We start from the raw sequence: 16,942 nt of genomic DNA on the forward strand, positions 1-16,942 counted from the left end.
CCGACATCATGACTAGAAGAAAAACAGACGGCCACAGTGGTCGCAAGGAAAATGGCAACCACTACAACCGCCGTGAACGCGGTCCATTGTACCGGAAATAGAAGATTATAAAATGTTAATGAACATTTATCACAGTGGTTATAGTTATATCACAGTCAGTGTAAAGGCACAATTAAATAGTTTTAAGTATCACAGTAATATATCAATAATAATAAAAAATAATTTTGTAAGATTTTATCACAGACATTGCTATATACTACACTAATAATATCTTATGTATTTGGATCCTGTGTGTTTATTAATGATCTATTTTATATCTGGAAAATAATAAGTATTGTAATTGTATTGTGAATGTGAAGATGCTAAAAAAAAAATCTAGTTCTTTAAGTGCGCAAAATTGGTGCTGACATTTTGTAAATATATTAAAGATGTTGTACTTTATTGTTAAAGTTTAAAGATTGTTATACATGTGTGTATTACCATAAGTTTAAATGTTTATAGGCATTAAAGAGGGACCTTTAATGTTAAGGAGGGGGTAATGTCATGACCTCACCTTTGACATTTCTAATCAAATAGGTCACGAGTACATCTTTGTTTTTATAACCATGTTTTACATTTTAACTCTATGTTAAGTGTAATTTCTTATTGCATATAAAACTAAACATCTTATTATCAATATCTACTATGCTTAATTAACCATTTGTACGGTTCATATCCATGTAAAGTCCATTTTTGTTGGTGATTACAATTACATGTTTGGATAGACGCCATATTTAAAGGAAGTGACTTTTGACCTTATTGACGACCTCTGTCAAACTTGTCAGCAGACGGTTTAATCTTGCATTTTCGCAGTAGATTTCTTCATCATGCGAAGGTTTGATTTTTATCAAATAATTACAGTCATGTGTATTTATATGTTCTAAACCTTATTATTATACTTACATTTCCAGTCATTTTAATAAAGTTTTTATTGTTTACACTTTAGGCGGTAACTCTGTTTATTTTGGGTTGCTCGGTTACGCTCGGAAGATGCGCGGATGGTGCGCGGTTGAGTTATTGCTCGGATTAATGTTATGACTGCGCAAGGCTCGGACCTGCTCGGAGCCTTAGTATATAAGCTCTGTTAATTTCACAGTAAGGGACTCTGATTTTTTGGGGAATGAAAGGCACATTCTCATTAATGGATTTTTCTCGTATAAATATTATTTTTAGGCATTTTAAATTAAAAGTAAGTTAAATACGCTATAAATATTTTTGCATACAATAGAGCTTTTAATAAGATTTAAGATTAAGGCGTAGGAATATCTAGTCGTACATTTTATTGAGACTGGTTGAGCATTGTAAATGTGATTTTAAGAATTGTATTATTTATGATAAATTGTTGAAGGAATTGATGTTGTATTCTTGATGCAAGTTAGTTATAATACAAATTTGTTGAACTTTATTCGGTTGTTTATTATAATTATGCCCCCCTTCGAAGAACAGGGGGTATATTGCTTTGCTCATGTCGGTCGGTCTGTCAGTCTGTCGGTCGGTCTGTCGGTCTGTCGGTCCGTCCACCAGGTGGTTGGCAGACGATAACTCAAGAATGCTTGGGCCTAGGATCATGAAACTTCATAGGTACATTGATCATGACTTGCAGATGACCCCTATTGATTTTGAGGTCACTAGGTCAAAGGTCAAGGTCACGGTGACCCGAAATAGTAAAATGGTTTTTGTATGATAACTCAAGAACGCATAAGCCTAGGATCATGAAACTTCATGGGAAGATTGATCATGACTCGCAGATGACCCCTATTGATTTTGAGGTCACTAGGTCAAAGGTCAAGGTCACGGTGACCCGAAATAGTAAAATGGTTTCCGGATGATAACTCAAGAATGCATACGCCTAGGATCATGAAACTTCATGGGTAGATTGATCATGACTTGCAGATGACCCCTATGGATTTTGAGATCACTAGGTCAAAGGTCAAGGTCACGGTGACCCGAAATAGTAAAATGGTTTTAGGATGATAACTCAAGAACGCATATGCCTAGGATCATGAAACTTCACAGGTAGATTGATCTTGACTTGCAGATGACCCCTATTGATTTTGAGGTCACAAGGTCAAAGGTCAAGGTCACGGTGACCCGAAATAGTAACATGATTTTCGGATGATAACTCAAGAACGCTTTTGCCTAGGATCATGACACTTCATAGGTACATTGATCGTGACTCGCAGATGACCCCTATTGATTTTCAGGTCACTAGGTCAAAGGTCAAGGTCACAGTGACAAAAAACGTATTCACTCAATGGCTGCCACTACAACGGACAGCCCATATGGGGGGCATACATGTTTTACAAACAGCCCTTGTTATTATTTGAGTTGAGAGTTATTAAATGACTCGGACTATTATCTTCAGTTTTCTTTGGGTTTAACAGAGTCCATTTAAGTTTCAAATGTCCTCTCGGTTCGTTACAGGCCCTTAAGGTCCCTGGTAATGAACTTTTCCAAACGACTTTATTGGAGTCAAAGCATCTCTAGATATCCGATTAATTGTCTCATTTTATATATATATATGGCTTACTGTACTTACAAATTAACAATTGTTAATCCACGATGAGCAGCTGAAATCTATTTTGCTTTTACTTTTTGTTTTCATTGCAGACGATTAAATTGCGGATTTTAAATAAAGGGAGATAACTTTATAATGTTCACTATGCATTCTCATAATTTTCCTTTAAGCATTTTAAATGTCAACTATGATATATTTCCCACAAAAAATAGTTTTTATTAAATTGTATTGTATTTACACTTTTTGATAATGAAATGTATCACATGATGCGTTATTTCATTTGATATAATTCTTATATGCTCAAAGAAAAATAATTTAGATAAATGTGGTATAATTGTGTTTGATTGTGCTCGCAAACAGGTTTTAAATAGATTTTTATGAAAATACCACGCTTTTGTCATCTTGGCCGCCATCTTGGTAGCCATTTTTTATTGGGTTTTTTTTGCAGCAAGAGCATTTTTTATCAAATGCCTCCAGAATGTTAATATTCACCTAAACAAACAATTCAAGTATTCAAAAATATATGTGTTATAGGAACATTTCTACTTTTGGCAGCCATGTTTGTGGCCATTTTGGATTTCTAGCAAAATGCTCGATGGTGCCAAGGAGGCATCCGATGGATTTTGGTTCAAGAGATGTTGGGGAACAATAAAACAGCAAAGCATTTTATGCGTACTGTAAGTCCAGGTCAAACCAAAAATCAGGGTTTGACCTCTAGACTATTATACTTCGAGATCAGTAATCATAGTGCTCTAGACGATGAGTGTGTTTTGCGGTTACAGAATAGTCCAATGTGTCTGTAAAAACGAGACCCAGATAGCGATATTGACTGACTCGTTCTATAATTTCTGGGTTGAACTTGAACACAAACTCAATCGGCGATGTTTTGGCTGTTCCAAAATGTAAGATTAATGTTTAATTAATATTTATTGTCACGGTGTTACTCGTTCACACCTGAGATTATATATCGATCAGTGGCTGGGTGTTCTTCAATGATTTGGGCAAGTTATTTAAACAAGTATTTTAATGTAACATTTCACTTGGTGTCTGATCAAAGCCGGGTGATTATTTTTGTTAAGACTAAGTATTGCGTGTTTAACATCTAGTATACTTATACCTCTATTCAGTTGCGTAGATCCGATTTCGCATCGTTTTTGTTTAAATAGGGGTAATGTTCATGAGCTGCAAATAACTGTTGGAAGCATGATTTCCACAAGGTTAACACTAATGGTAAGTCACACGAGTAAGTTTCATCGACAGTTTTAATTTCCATTATTAGTATTATAATATTGCGTTCAGGTCTTAGAACTACTTCCCCGATTGTTTTCCAAAACTCTGAGTTGTTTGATTCACACGATTTGCTTTGTTGTTCCTTTAAGTGGCGCATTTAAACGTTTGTAAAGCAATATATCAATCTTTCATGAATATAATTGCGCTTATGGCTGGTCTGTAGCGATTTATTTTTGCAGCAAGTAAAGTTAATTTCTGCGATGCGCACGTTTGACCATTTTACATCGAGGTCTTCATTTCAACATGCTTTTTTCATCGATTTAACGGGTGTTATGCATAAAGGTACATTTTTGGGAATAAGTTGCTTGTCCATCTGACGCCGAAGTATTTAAAGAAAATCATCATTTGAATGGTCTAAATTACGGCGGCATAAAGGGAACATAGGAAATATTTTATTTAACTATTTTCTATGACGTGCGCACGTCATAGTTATGACGTGTGCACGTCAAGGCTATGACGTGCGCACGTCGTAGCTATGACGTGCGCACGCGATAGATATGACGTGCGCACGTCATAGTTATGACGTGCCCACGTCATAGCTTTGACATGCGAACGCGATAGATATGACGTGCGCACGTCATAGTTATGACGTGCCCACGTCATAGCTTTGACGTGCGCACGTCATAGTTATGACATGCGCACGCCATAGTTATGACGTACGCACGTCATAACTATGACGTGCGCACGTCGTAGAAATAGTTAAATAAAATATTTCCTATGTTATATTATTAAACTATTTCTATGACGTGCGCACGCGATAGCTATGACGTGCGCACGTCATAGCTACTACGTGCGCACGTCATAGTGACTGTCAAATAAAATATTGCCTATGCCCCCTTTATGCAACTGTATGACGTGCACACGTCATAGCCAGTGCCATCAAGCCATGGTTTGATATCAAGTGTCATCAAGCCGTGGGTTGATATCAAGTGTCACCAAGCCATGGTTTGATATCAAGTGTCATCACGCCATGGTTTGATATCAAGTGTCATCAAGCCACGGTTTGATATCAAGTGTCATCACGTTATGGTTTGATATCAAGTGTCATCAAGCCATTGTTTTATATCAAGTTTCATCGAGCCGTGGGTTGATATCAAGTGTCATCTAGCCATGGTTTGATTTTCACCGACATATGTTTGCTTTACACAAATAATATTTCATTAGAGATAACTACTTGCGGATTTTATTGTTATTTTTGCCCGATCAACAGAGGAGCATGCATTGAATAATGTAATTGGAGGATAAATAAAGCTTAATATTTTAGCGGGTTGTTCACTTTCTAACAGAGTGCTTACCGTATGTTGCTGTTTTAATATTTTGACTCAATAAATCCAATGTTTTAGAAAGTGTTTTGAAGATCGTGCTTGGTGTTCTTATTTCTGATAATCAAAACGTATGTGGTGGTATGAATTACTCTACATAAACGTTTGAACTATGGTTGATTCAGAAACGAAAAAATCCCCGGTTTCATTTTTAATGCTCTTAAGAGAGTAGCTTAAGGAAGTAATGTATGCTCTATTAAACATGTGTAGACAGAGTTTACTTCAAAATGCATTAGGCGTTAAGCCCATGATTACACACATAATAAAACACAACATATTCACATATGGTCAATGACGAACATAAAAAAATTAAATCCAAGATTAAAATCTTTTTAATAATGTGTAATAAAACAACAACTTTGTAAACCCTTTATTAGTTTTCTTTGTATTTTTATATTAAAGGGAGGTTATAAGATTTTGTGAAATATTTATGAATTAATATAAAATATGTAAAAAAACTGATTATACATATATTTCAATATAATTTAAAATAAAAGTTTAAAAGAACATGTGTCGAAAAATGCGAATTAAGCCAGATATTTAATTCCGAAATCGAAAATGTACAGTCGAATTCGCCAGCATGTATATCATGCATGAACGATGTGAATCTAAATTTAGTTTTACGGATCATTTGAATTTCCTGCAACGATATCTATTCATACGACAAACGAACACTAACTCCGATCCTAATAAAAAGACGAATGCTTCGGTTATTGTAAGAAAATATATACGAAATATCTTCGTCACAATCGGCCCGGGGCGCTAATTTGTCTTTTCTGCATTTTATGAAATTCTTCTTCAATGTATAATTTTTTTTGCCTATTGTGTGTTATTGTGACATATTTTTATCAATATATTACAATTTAACACATATAAAAATCGTATAATCTCCCTTTAAGTAGATAAATAAATAACAAAGTACATGGAGATGAACAAACATGGATATTGTCACGGTGTTACTCGTTCACACCTGAGATTATATATCGATCAGTGGCTGGGTGTTCTTCAATGATTTGGGCAAGTTATTTAAACAAGTATTTTAATGTAACATTTCACTTGGTGTCTGATGAAAGCCGGGTGATTATTTTTGTTAAGACTAAGTATTGCGTGTTTAACATCTAGTATACTTATACCTCTATTCAGTTGCGTAGATCCGATTTCGCATCGTTTTTGTTTAAATAGGGGTAATGTTCATGAGCTGCAAATAACTGTTGGAAGCATGATTTCCACAAGGTTAACACTAATGGTAAGTCACACGAGTAAGTTTCATCGACAGTTTTAATTTCCATTATTAGTATTATAATATTGCGTTCAGGTCTTAGAACTACTTCCCCGATTGTTTTCCAAAACTCTGAGTTGTTTGATTCACACGATTTGCTTTGTTGTTCCTTTAAGTGGCGCATTTAAACGTTTGTAAAGCAATATATCAATCTTTCATGAATATAATTGCGCTTATGGCTGGTCTGTAGCGATTTATTTTTGCAGCAAGTAAAGTTAATTTCTGCGATGCGCACGTTTGACCATTTTACATCGAGGTCTTCATTTCAACATGCTTTTTTCATCGATTTAACGGGTGTTATGCATAAAGGTACATTTTTGGGAATAAGTTGCTTGTCCATCTGACGCCGAAGTATTTAAAGAAAATCATCATTTGAATGGTCTAAATTACGGCGGCATAAAGGGAACATAGGAAATATTTTATTTAACTATTTTCTATGACGTGCGCACGTCATAGTTATGACGTGTGCACGTCAAGGCTATGACGTGCGCACGTCGTAGCTATGACGTGCGCACGCGATAGATATGACGTGCGCACGTCATAGTTATGACGTGCCCACGTCATAGCTTTGACATGCGAACGCGATAGATATGACGTGCGCACGTCATAGTTATGACGTGCCCACGTCATAGCTTTGACGTGCGCACGTCATAGTTATGACGTGCGCACGCCATAGTTATGACGTACGCACGTCATAACTATGACGTGCGCACGTCGTAGAAATAGTTAAATAAAATATTTCCTATGTTATATTATTAAACTATTTCTATGACGAGCACGTCATAACTATGACGTGCGCACGTCATATCTATCGCGTGCGCACGTCATAGCTATGACGTGCGCACGCGATAGCTATGACGTGCGCACGTCATAGCTACTACGTGCGCACGTCATAGTGACTGTCAAATAAAATATTGCCTATGCCCCCTTTATGCAACTGTATGACGTGCGCACGTCATAGCTATGACGTGCGCACGTCATAAAGACTGTTAAATAAAATATTGCCTATGTCCCCTTTATGCCACCGTACTAAATACTATTCCTCATTTTGATTTCTTTCTAAATGATACTTTATTGTTAATAAATCTAATGACGTTATTATCAATCAAAAACGTCTCTGGTGTCATTTTCCTGTCGTCTCGTGTGCTTTCAATATGGCGTATATAACTGTCGTTTGGAGTTGTCACCGTTTCTAAAACTGTAATAAGACTGATATTCTATTCAGGAGTGTATGTTCCGGAAACATTTGCTTATTTAGGTGATTAATGTTCAATGATTCGGATGCTTAAGGACATGGGTGAACAACTTGAAAATCCGTTACTCTATATAACTGTTCGTATTATTATAGTATGGAAATTATTATTATTTATTTTTTTTAATAAGCATTTGTTTTGTTGAAAATCTTTGCAAGAAGGTTGTTGTTTCTTGTCCAATATGGGAAGCCAATGTGTGTTTTGCTGTATATATTCAGGCACTCATAGTACCAAAGTCACAACTTTTTGCCAATATGATATGATTCTCTGAATTTAGTCTGGGAAACAACTATCATTTTAGCGGATATGATTATTATGACAAAAGCAAACGAATAACCGTAAATATGCCAAAGCGATCACCGCCTCATTGTTACTGTTTATGTAATACGCGTCATTGAGTTTTTTTGCATGGACGCACACGTCAAGACGATGTCTCATCAAGTATTAAGAATACGAAACTATGCTATCCTAATCCCCAATAGTCAATCAAAGAGCATAACTTATTTGAGTACATGTGGGTTCCGGTGATGGTTTTTATTCAGTGCAACATATTATTGCAATCTGATTTCAAACGAGAGACAATTAGAGATTTAGATTGTTATATAGTGAAGGTAAATAATGGTACCATAGTTGCATATAAAGATTTGATTTATCATGTAGATATATTGTGTTGTTTTAAATGTATGATGCACTGCAGGGCTTTTTCTTGATTCTGTGAAAAGGCCTGGCCTTCCGTTTTTGTTTGGGGGGGGGGGGGGAATATGGAAAACACTAAAAAAAGGGATGACATTTCCCAGAGTAAACATGAAATTTGGGGAAAATTGCATCATTTTAAAGACATTTTTTAATGGGAAGGGGCCTTTATAGAGGCCCATGCTAAGGAAGAAAAAAGCCTTTGCACTGTGATGCTGCATCGGCGTTACGCCGCAAAGACTGTTTGTCACACGTAAGCAGGGCACCGTCTATGCGGTGAAAATGCAGTCTTACGCCGCATACTCAATACATGCAAGGTAGAAGGTCTGCATTACTATACCAATGTGCAAGAAGTGGGGTGCGAGGGATTATCCAAGTCAAACTGCAATTATGTTAATATGTCCGTCCGTCCGCTTGCATGCTAATATACAAACTGTCCAATACATCGCATAGAGAAACTCTTATCTTATAGATGCAAATGCATTTAAGGGCATATTATAATGTTTGAGAACTGCACATTCGAGGTTGAAAATAATTACATACAAATGTTTCTCTCTGAATCAAAATGAAGAATGATCCTATATCAATCACCTGTTACCAGAGAATTAGATTACTCATGGGACACACTGGTCTCCATACGCTCTTTTTAAATATAATCTGATACCGTGTGCAACAATTACTTTCATTAAAGCCAGTATTGCATTCGAAATACGATTCAGGGAGACATTTTTATATTTTGACAACGTTCTTAAAGAAATTTACCTTTATTTACATAGTTCTGATTAATTTGCGTATACATCTACATGTATGTGTCTTAACAAATGTGTTATAGCCTCAAGTTTCAATCTTCACATTTAACAATTCAAACAATATCTTTTCACTAAGATTTAAGATCGGAAGAAAGATTTTCTCAATTTGTTTTTAACAGAGAGTTACAAACATGAGGGAGCTATTTCTTATAGTTTAAATGTCGTATTATTGGTTCGGATGTAAAACTATTTACAATTTACTATTGAAAAATCAATCGCAAATAAAATATATTTCGTGTGAAGCTACATTTAATGAACATCGTTCTGGAAAACCAAGGCTTAATGAACGTGCGTTAAATGCTGTTTTTTTTATTAAGGAATTTTCTTCTTAGCGAATATCCCATATTTGCGTGAGTGTCGTCCGAGATTAGCCTGTGTTGACTGCACAAGCTAACCTGGGACGACACTTTACGCACATGTACAAAAAACTCTTCTCCCTAGAGCAAATCGAACTGCACAAGCTTATCTGGGACGACACTTAAGGCACATGCAAAAGCCCCGTCTCCCTAGAGCAAGGCTGACTGCACAAGCTTATCTGGGACGACACTTTACGCACAAGCAAAAAGCCCCGTCTCCCTAGAGCAAGGCGGACTGCACAAGCTTATCTAGGACGACACTTTACGCATAGGCAAAAATCCCGTCTCCCTAGAGTAAGGCGAACTGCACGAGCTAATCTGGGACGACACTTTACGCAAATGCAAAAAGCTCCCTCTCCCAAGAGACGCAAGTGATGACTTTGCAGAGTGGTTTGATATAAAGTGTCGTCAAGCCATGGTTTGATATCAAATGTCAGCTAGCCATGGTTTGGTATCAAGATTAAGCAATCCGTGGTTTGATATCAAGCGTCATCAAGCAATTGTTTGATATCAAATGTCATCAAGCAATGGTTTGATATCAGGTGTCATCAAGTCGTGGTTTGATATCAAGTGTCATCAAGCCATGGTTTGATATCAAGTGTAATCAAGCCGTTGTTTGATATCAAGTTTCATCAAGCCAAGGTTTAATATAAAGTGTCATCTAGCCGTGGTTTGATTTCAAGTGTCATCAAGCCATCGTTTGATATCAAGTGTCATCAGGCCATGGTTTAATATCAAGTGTCATCAAGGCATGGTTTGATATCAAGCGTCATCAAGCCATGTTTCGATATCAAGTGTAATCAAGCCATGGTTTGATATCAAGTGCCATCAAGCCATGGTTTAATATCAAGTGCCATCAAACCATGGCTTGATAATAATTGGCATCAAGCCGTGGTTTGACATCAAGTGTCATCTAGCCATGGTTTGATATCAAGTGTCATCAAGCCATGGCATGATATCCAGTGCCATCAAGCCATGGTTTGATATCAAGTGTCATCAAGCCGTGGGTTGATATCAAGTGTCACCAAGCCATGGTTTGATATCAAGTGTCATCACGCCATGGTTTGATATCAAGTGTCATCAAGCCACGGTTTGATATCAAGTGTCATCACGTTATGGTTTGATATCAAGTGTCATCAAGCCATTGTTTTATATCAAGTTTCATCGAGCCGTGGGTTGATATCAAGTGTCATCTAGCCATGGTTTGATTTTCACCGACATATGTTTGCTTTACACAAATAATATTTCATTAGAGATAACTACTTGCGGATTTTATTGTTATTTTTGCCCGATCAACAGAGGAGCATGCATTGAATAATGTAATTGGAGGATAAATAAAGCTTAATATTTTAGCGGGTTGTTCACTTTCTAACAGAGTGCTTACCGTATGTTGCTGTTTTAATATTTTGACTCAATAAATCCAATGTTTTAGAAAGTGTTTTGAAGATCGTGCTTGGTGTTCTTATTTCTGATAATCAAAACGTATGTGGTGGTATGAATTACTCTACATAAACGTTTGAACTATGGTTGATTCAGAAACGAAAAAATCCCCGGTTTCATTTTTAATGCTCTTAAGAGAGTAGCTTAAGGAAGTAATGTATGCTCTATTAGACATGTGTAGACAGAGTTTACTTCAAAATGCATTAGGCGTTAAGCCCATGATTACACACATAATAAAACACAACATATTCACATATGGTCAATGACGAACATAAAAAAATTAAATCCAAGATTAAAATCTTTTTAATAATGTGTAATAAAACAACAACTTTGTAAACCCTTTATTAGTTTTCTTTGTATTTTTATATTAAAGGGAGGTTATAAGATTTTGTGAAATATTTATGAATTAATATAAAATATGTAAAAAAACTGATTATACATATATTTCAATATAATTTAAAATAAAAGTTTAAAAGAACATGTGTCGAAAAATGCGAATTAAGCCAGATATTTAATTCCGAAATCGAAAATGTACAGTCGAATTCGCCAGCATGTATATCATGCATGAACGATGTGAATCTAAATTTAGTTTTACGGATCATTTGAATTTCCTGCAACGATATCTATTCATACGACAAACGAACACTAACTCCGATCCTAATAAAAAGACGAATGCTTCGGTTATTGTAAGAAAATATATACGAAATATCTTCGTCACAATCGGCCCGGGGCGCTAATTTGTCTTTTCTGCATTTTATGAAATTCTTCTTCAATGTATAATTTTTTTTGCCTATTGTGTGTTATTGTGACATATTTTTATCAATATATTACAATTTAACACATATAAAAATCGTATAATCTCCCTTTAAGTAGATAAATAAATAACAAAGTACATGGAGATGAACAAACATGGATAGATTTCGTACACTTTTTTCATTGTCAGCCTGTAATAGGTCAATAAACTAGATCATGTTTTTTTCTTCCAATTATATTTATTTTTATTCTGCTCACGTAAATAATAAAACAAAAGGCTATCAAGTAAAACATGAAATAATAACGTAGTTATTTGGATGATCACGTCGTGTGTTCCAGTATTATTATTATACTTATTAGAAGTAGTAGTAGTAGTAGTAGTTATAGTAGTAGTACTAGTAGTAGTAGTAGTAGTAGTAGTGTCAGTAGTAGAAATCGCAAGGTCCCAGCGTTTGGCATTGCTATTTAAAATCGTTTGGTCGTCTACATTTTTTTTTTAAATCATTCCCCTTTGGTTTGAATTGGCCCCTCCCTGGAGTTAACCTATTTACTAAACTGTATACATTCAGAAATTGTCCTCTGAAACCGCAATGCAAAGAGGCTGAGTATTTGGTACATAGCGTTGCACGAAAGTCCTCTTCCAAGTACACGCACTTTAGGATTGTGAGCAAATCGGGGCCATGATTGCCTGATTATCATTTCTTTCTAAAGCAATGTCTGCACATCAACACTGACACACATGTGTGCTGCAATATCATTTACAATAAACCGCAATTTTCTCGTAAGCGTAAGTGTCACATGTCTAATCTCGACTTTATCCCGACACATACTTTGAAACACAGATGCGGTCCAGGCTTTCCCCTGCAGCTAGTATGGTGTTGAGACGACTATCTCTAGACACGTTCAACGTCTCCTTTTCTTACGCACAGTGTTTGCAGTCGTTACTCTAAGACTGAGCGCCTGTCCAGTTTCTTCTGCATTCGGATGGTCCAAAATCTTAATCATAGAGTTATACCGGTTTATGATACATTCAGAAACGTCTTGCTGGTTATTCAGTATATTTTTTTCGCGTAAATGCTATATCAACATTGTGACCTGCCATTCGGATCCGAATGAACGCGTTTCGAGTGCAAATTTTTTTTTATCACGACAGGTTTATTCACTATTCAATGTCGATAAAACATCTTCGAACTAAACCAAGTTTTGACATGCATTGATTTGTGTTTTCTTTGTTGCAACATGAATTGCATTCTACACTACACTACTTACATTGAGATTTTGTCCTTTACTTTACCCAATTTACTATTAACATGTTTATACCTATATAATATTGATATCTTTAAGATAAATGTATTTTTGTGGTGTCATACCATTAAATAAATTATAGTTTATTAGCAGTTTGGAAGCCAGATTCGTGGGCGATAGGTCTTATGACTGGATAAAAATCGTGAACCAAGAAGTGAAATACCTGATTTCCTTCTCTGATATATGTATATATTATAATTGCTCAAAATATAACAATAATCGATGCCGATTTAAGATATTGGTCTCCTATAAGCATGTTTAGAGCATTTGAAAATATCTGATATAATTATTGTACTTGTAAGTTACTATGATACGTTTGATCACTTCATACTGTTGGAACGGCTCTGCATGATTATGATACGACTGCGATATAATTTAAAACGGCGAAATATCCCGCAAAACACTCAAACACTATACCCACCCATGGACAATCTTTCTGCAATGTGTCCTTTGCATTTTGTTCCCGTATTAACTCGTTTTTTCTTCCATATGGCCATTGTCACATGAACACAACTTGACCGTAAATTCATATGGCGCTGTTGACGTTAACTTTAATCGTTTCGTCGCTCATGTGTAACAACGAACAGTGTAGACAACGGAGATAACTGAAGTTCACGTATAAGTTATTGCTCAACAATAATAATCTGCTCGGTCTTAATACATTACTTGTTAAGTTGTCATTTCTTTTACACGTTGAACAGCTACATCTTAGATTACACACACACAGATAACTTGAACAACGGTTGACATACATCTTAAAGTCAAATGTCATGTCACTTATCATCGCCAGAGGTATAAACATTATTTACATACTGTTTACAAACAAACTATATAGTAGATATACGCCATAAATCGCATTAGAGAGCCGATATATATTCTGCAAGACGGCATAGGAGTAGAGATGGTCATCAAATTCAGTTTCAACGAAGAATGGTAGAGCTTATACATTGTTTAGAGGTTCAAACATTTTCAAAGTATTAATTTTATGGATGCCGAGCATAAATAAACCCTCTTTTTAATGTGCGTTGCTTTCCGTTGAAAGATTATTCCGATTCCATGAAATCACAGCGACACATTGCACTGTGACATAGTCTTTGACACACATAATAAACATACACGAAGTCCTTTTCAGTGTTCATAACAATATATTTTTATTGATTTAATTCCAACACACCGTTTTTCGATGTTCCTAAAATAGTCTTAGCAATAAGTTAAATATAATGGCCTTTTTAGTTTAAACATATATATTTCAAGCAATACAATTTGTTATTACATAGCATTACATGTAACATTTATACAATGAACATGTTTGAATAGGATTAGAACGAAAGACAATGTCTTATATAGTTCTCCTCCCTATACAAATACAATTACATGTTTTCAGGCGAACATGATCGGATTTTGATCTTTAAACAATAATAACAGTTTAGGAAAGAGACAAACTCCGTGTATAGTGTTTAAATTGTAAAAAAAAACAAGCTTTAAGTTGACATATTGAGGTGAAGGATAGTGTGGTAGGGTTCTGGGAAGAAGATAAAGGTAGTTTTGAAATATTAGATAAGGGAAAAGAAGAGAAAAGGGCTGTGAGTCGTTCTGTAGCTTATTTACGAATCAAATCGCTTACTATTAACTATAAATTTGTGAACAGCATCAGCTATTCTAATATTGGTTAGGTTGTCACGCGTGTTGTCTCCAAATAGAATTGTTTCAATGCAGGGGACGGAATAAACGGATATTGTGTTAAGAAGTTCGCCGCGAGCATGTGTATACTGAGTACATTGAAGAAAATAATGTGACGTCGTTTCCTGAAGTCCGCATACACATAATGGAAATGTAACAATATTAAGTCTAAAAAGATGGTCATTTAAGGCGCTACACTTTGTACGTAAGCGCGTGTGTAATATTTAAGAGCGTCTTTCGCCGTACGAGAATTGAATCGGTCGATCAATATTAATAAGCCTTTTGAAGGTATGGATTGATTAAGCGATTTGGGCGTCATCTGGAAGATTATTCCATTCGGATACAGTGGACGGTAAAAACGAATTTGAATACAGTGACGTTCGCGCTTGAATTGGTTGGAGATTTGACGCATTTCTTAATGAGTAATTGCTACGCGACCCAACTGTTGCGGGAACAAGGGACTGTAAGAAGTTCGGAACATTGTTTGATTTCACTTTATACATTAATATTATTTTATGTTTACGTCTTCGTTGACTAAGAGTTTCCCATCCTAATTCATTATAAAGTTCTTCTAATGAGATTAGACGTGTGCATCCGGCTTTTATTCGCGCGGCTTCAGTTTGTATTTTCTCTAGTTCATCTTTTTCGTATTGCGTACAATTGTCAAATACAGCGTCAGAGTACTCAATGATTGGTCTAATAAACGAAAAACATATTTTCTCGAGAGTTTGTCTATCAAGAATTGTTTTTAATCTACGCATTTTCCTTTATAAAGGATATACGCGCATGCCATGTACAGTCATTTAACCTGAAAACACCTAAATGTTTATGGATATCAACAACTGGAATATAAATGTTCTGCACGGTCAATGGTGCATGATTTGGTTTATTTATTTTTGCGAGAAATAATCATTGATTCGGATTTTAAAGGGGTAAAAATGGCCTTTTTGCCCCATGACCATAACAAATTGTGTGACCGTTATGACCGGCCGTGTACGCGAATCTCTTTTCTCTACTGAAGAACAGTGTATTATTATAAATTGGAACACCAAATGCTGACGTGTACAATCTTGTGCAAAACCACATTCCCAAAGGTAGAATGCGATAGACAAATAAGGAAGTTCGCTATTTACATGAAAGCAAACAACATTCAATCTGCCGGCTGCATACCAAGACATGTTTAATTAGCAAGATAATCAATGAGTTATTAACTTGGTGTGTTATTCTGGTCTATTTTAACCATATTTATAATTACCATTTGCACTGGCCATCAGATATAGTTCTGAAGCATGTATCCGTTAATTCATTAATTAGCTGGGCTCTTTGTATGTAAGACATTGCTTATAGTGGGAATTTCTGCCAATTTTGTGACCCATTAATAACATTGAATTTGTGTTGTTTATAATTTTCCAATGCGTATAGTATTTTGTATAATAATATTTAATATAATATTAAACTTGTTACGCTGCAGCACAATCATTCCTATTTTTAACCAACTAATTAAAAAGTTTACTTTCATTCCACAACAGTGTTGCTTAGTGGAATATCTGAGGCGCGATCTGAAAAATAACGTGTTTGCTTAACCAATATTTTACCCGTTATGCTTTCAAAATTCTATCATGAGGACTGTTCCCTATCGGCTGTACAAGCAATAAACATTGATAAGTACACGTGAATCGGATATGATGGATTTAACCATAAACTGCAACACAGTCGTAATTGTTACTTGATTTCACAAAATTTGGCATGATTTATGTGATGCTTTGTTTCATGTTTAGTATTCTTTCGGGACCAAGGAAAAAGAACTAATATGACACAATATTTTAACCCTTTTGAAAAAGTAATTGATACATGTTTAAAAACTGGTTTTTCCCGTATCAAGTATCAGGAATGTAACACCAAAAAAAATTAATAGTTTCTTTATTTGTTTCCGTACAAAATTTGCAAATATCAGCATCTTAATTTCTGTACTTACAATTGGCAACCCAATCTTACTCAAACCCTGTACCTGCTCCTGTTCTTCGCTTCTTTAAAATGCACACCCATTATCGATTTTAAAGCTTTATTTTAACCATCAGACAGTATATATTAGAGTTTAAATACGAAAGCAATCAGATGATAATTAAGTTAATTATATTAAACTTGATATTTTGCGTTCTTTACGCGCTAGTTATCTTATCTTTCTTTTCCATTTTCTTCCATCAT

This window comes from Dreissena polymorpha, chromosome 2, assembly GCF_020536995.1.
Source record: "Dreissena polymorpha isolate Duluth1 chromosome 2, UMN_Dpol_1.0, whole genome shotgun sequence".
Taxonomy (NCBI): Eukaryota; Metazoa; Mollusca; class Bivalvia; order Myida; family Dreissenidae; genus Dreissena; species Dreissena polymorpha.